The sequence below is a fragment of the Canis aureus genome, chromosome 3 (genome assembly GCF_053574225.1).
Source record: "Canis aureus isolate CA01 chromosome 3, VMU_Caureus_v.1.0, whole genome shotgun sequence".
Taxonomy (NCBI): domain Eukaryota; kingdom Metazoa; phylum Chordata; class Mammalia; order Carnivora; family Canidae; genus Canis; species Canis aureus.
The window spans coordinates 39,286,659-39,289,771 of record NC_135613.1 but is presented as its reverse complement, the minus strand read 5'-3'; the positions used below and the strand labels follow the sequence as shown (position 1 = coordinate 39,289,771).

At 43.7% G+C, this 3,113-nt stretch overlaps 1 pseudogene; it reads right to left on the bottom strand.

Moving 5' to 3' along the window:
• Positions 1-859: 859 nt before the first annotated feature.
• Positions 860-1,602, bottom strand: LOC144305141 (bridging integrator 3 pseudogene; annotated as a pseudogene).
• Between the last annotated feature and the right edge of the window lie 1,511 nt (positions 1,603-3,113).

Genomic DNA, 3,113 nt, shown 5'->3' with positions numbered 1-3,113 from the left:
TTGTTTCTCCTGACAGCCATAGGGGGTCTAGAATTTGCCCCAGGAGACCATGTCTACCTGCTCTTGGAGACTTCCTCATGAAAAGCAGCCTCAGTGTATTATTTTGCTAGCACACAACTCACCATTCTGGCTTTTGAGGCCTATGAATTGAACTGTGACATTTTGCGTGGTAGCACATTGACCTGAGTTGAGTCCCAGTTACTGGGGGAAGCTATAACTTGGGATTCTTTCCTGGCCCTGATCTAATGGATAGAAGTGGGCTAACCCAGTCTTTGTCATGCTGGGAGGCTGGAGTGAGGGGCATGTAGGGCTGAAGGACCATAGTTCTACACTCCCTGGGGCAGGCCAACTTCCCAGATTCACACATTCTGGGAAAGAAGGGCTTCTTCCAGGAGGGGTAAAAAAAAAAAAAAAAAAAAAAACGAGTCTGCAAAATGGAAAGCAAATGAGGGTCACTGGACTCCCCAGGATGGGCCTTTTGGAGGTAACTATGCAACTTAACTATGTAAGCAAGGCTAAGACCTCAAATGAACTGATAAAACCCATGCCCTTTGAAGGCTGAAAGCTTGCCAGGTTGCACTTTCGGCAGTTCTTTGGAAATAAGAAAGCCCCTGGGGGGGGGGGGGTTACTATACTGCTCACCTGGGTCTACAGGCTCTTGGTATTGGGTGGGGAGAGAGCTACCTGCTTGGGGCTTCTGGTGCCAGGCTCATTGCAAAGGGCTGCTAAGGTAGAGTGGGAGCTGCCTGTCTCCCCAACCTATGGGCTACCAGACTTCCCCCATAGGAGGACTTTGTGCTGAGCTGACACCTGAGCCTATGCTTCGAAAGACTTGAGAGACTAACTTGTGTCCCAGGAGTTAGTCATCAGCCACAGTAGAGGAGGGCTCTGAATTCACTCAATTTGGCCTCATTTTCCTACTCCCACTGCATGTCCAGGTGTCCAGACTGGCCAAGCTGTGGAGTCAAGTCACCAAAGATCTTACACATTTCAGACTGTAATACCACCTGATTGAGACGCACCTTTGAGTCCCTTTAGGGACTCAAAGCTGAGCTGGAATTAATATAGATGACTATTGTAGAACTACAGTATCTTGTGCAGGAGCTGCTTGTTCTTGGCTTCAAAGTCATCCCATGCAGGCCAATGCTCTGCTTGGGCCTGGAGGAGTTTGGCCAGCACTGGCCCTGACTTCTTTTCCTTGAATTTTTCCACCTTGGCCTGCAATCTCCCACAGTCCTACAATGACTGCTCTGCCGTTTCACCGCCGAGAAAGGCTATGGAAGACATTGCCAAACTTTTGTAAGGTTCAATGCTCATTACACATTACAGTCTTTTAGATCTGGTTCACTTTTCCTGGTGGAGGGCATCCATCCACTTCATGGCCATGTCCAGGGCTGTCACCAAGTTCAGAAAGTCCTGGTCTTGCTCGCAGAGGGGGATAGAGAATAAGTCCAAGGGTATCTCACGCTTCATGTTCTATAGCCTCTTGCCCTGCTCTCCCAGATGCTGGAGTTTTTCATATACCCTTTCAAAGTTTCTCCCCACTTTTATGGGGACAACCTGTCTCTTGGGCTGCCCAGTATCGAAAGGAATACAGCTCATGGTCCTGATTGACCCTGACTTGAGGGTCCTCAGCTGCAATTCAGTCCTCTTTTTATTTTTATTTTTTAAGGACTTGTTGCATTTAGAGTTAAACATTATTCGAGAGATTAAATCAACACAAACATATGTATATTACATACATAGAAAATTCTTGCAGAGGGTTATATTAATGCAGAAGCAGGAGGCTAGGAGCAAGGAAGCATTCTCTCCCTTACAGGTTTCAGAAGGAACACAGGCCTACAAAACACTTTGATTTCAAACTTTATGCCTTCAAAGCCATAACACAATGAATGTTTTATTGTTTTAAGCTGCATGATTTATGGTACTTTGCCATGAAGCCATAGGAAATGAATGCACATCCTGTACACAAACAATTGCCTAGGAATTAGAGCGTCTCAACTCATTTGTGTTGAATTAAACTAAACTCCTCTCTGGGAAGAATGTACTTCTCTATTGCTAGAGGTGCTCAAACACAAGTAGAAAGTACCACTCAGTAGTAATGTTGCTGAGGAATTTAAATTATTTCTAAGACTACCCTGTAAAGCAGATCCTGTGACCTTCAGTAAGATATGAAGAACTTGGAGGAGAATGAGTCTGGGTTTACATTACAGTATTCAGAGATGGTTCTGACTCGTGGTACCAGTTCAGTGGGAGTTTTACAAATTTTCCCAGTCTTGTAAATTACAGCCATCAATTAGGAGATTTTTTTTAGTGCTTTTAAGAACTTTTTCAATGATTTATCCACCTTCAAACTGTTTGCCTTCCATGTGCATTGTGGATTTAATTGCTTTGTCCATATATTAACACTTTTTAGCCCTAAGAGGGAAAATGAGTACTTCAGACATAAAATACCCTCTTGAACCAAGAAAACAGGAGGAGACTCACCCACATCCTCCAACAGAGCCCCAAACTCCTCACTTTTTCTTGGATGGTATTAGATGACTCTGGCTATGAAAACTGCCAATGCTATAATGAAGCAAATTGCACCATTTTCAGATTTCTCCTTCTGGGTATGTTTCTTGTTGGAAATGGAGCCCCCTGCCTTTTTATTGTTAAAGAAGTCTCTGTTCTTTTCTTCTGATTATTTCCTACTATTGAATATTGATTTATCATTTTCATAAAATTGCAAATGGGGGCCTGTTGCCCGAGACCAGTCATAAATTATAAAAATGTGTGTTCAGCTCCCCTGTAGGGACTGATCTTCTTATGGGGAGAATTTCAGAGCTCAATTTAAGTGCTTTGCATGGGTTTGCCAGGTCTGATGTTTCTGACCCTCTGATGAGGAAGAGAAGGTAGAAAGGGATTAAGTTTGCTAACAACCTCCTAGGGACCAAATTCTTTGCATGTTACTTAATTTAATGGGACTAACACAATGGTGCATAATCACCCTCTGCTTTGATAGAAAACAAAACAGCAGCCCAGGATGGTGAAAAGACTTTCTCAAGGCCAGGAAAGAGACAGAGCCAGGTTCAAGCCTTAACTTTGTCTTCCTCTGATATTTAACATCTTTC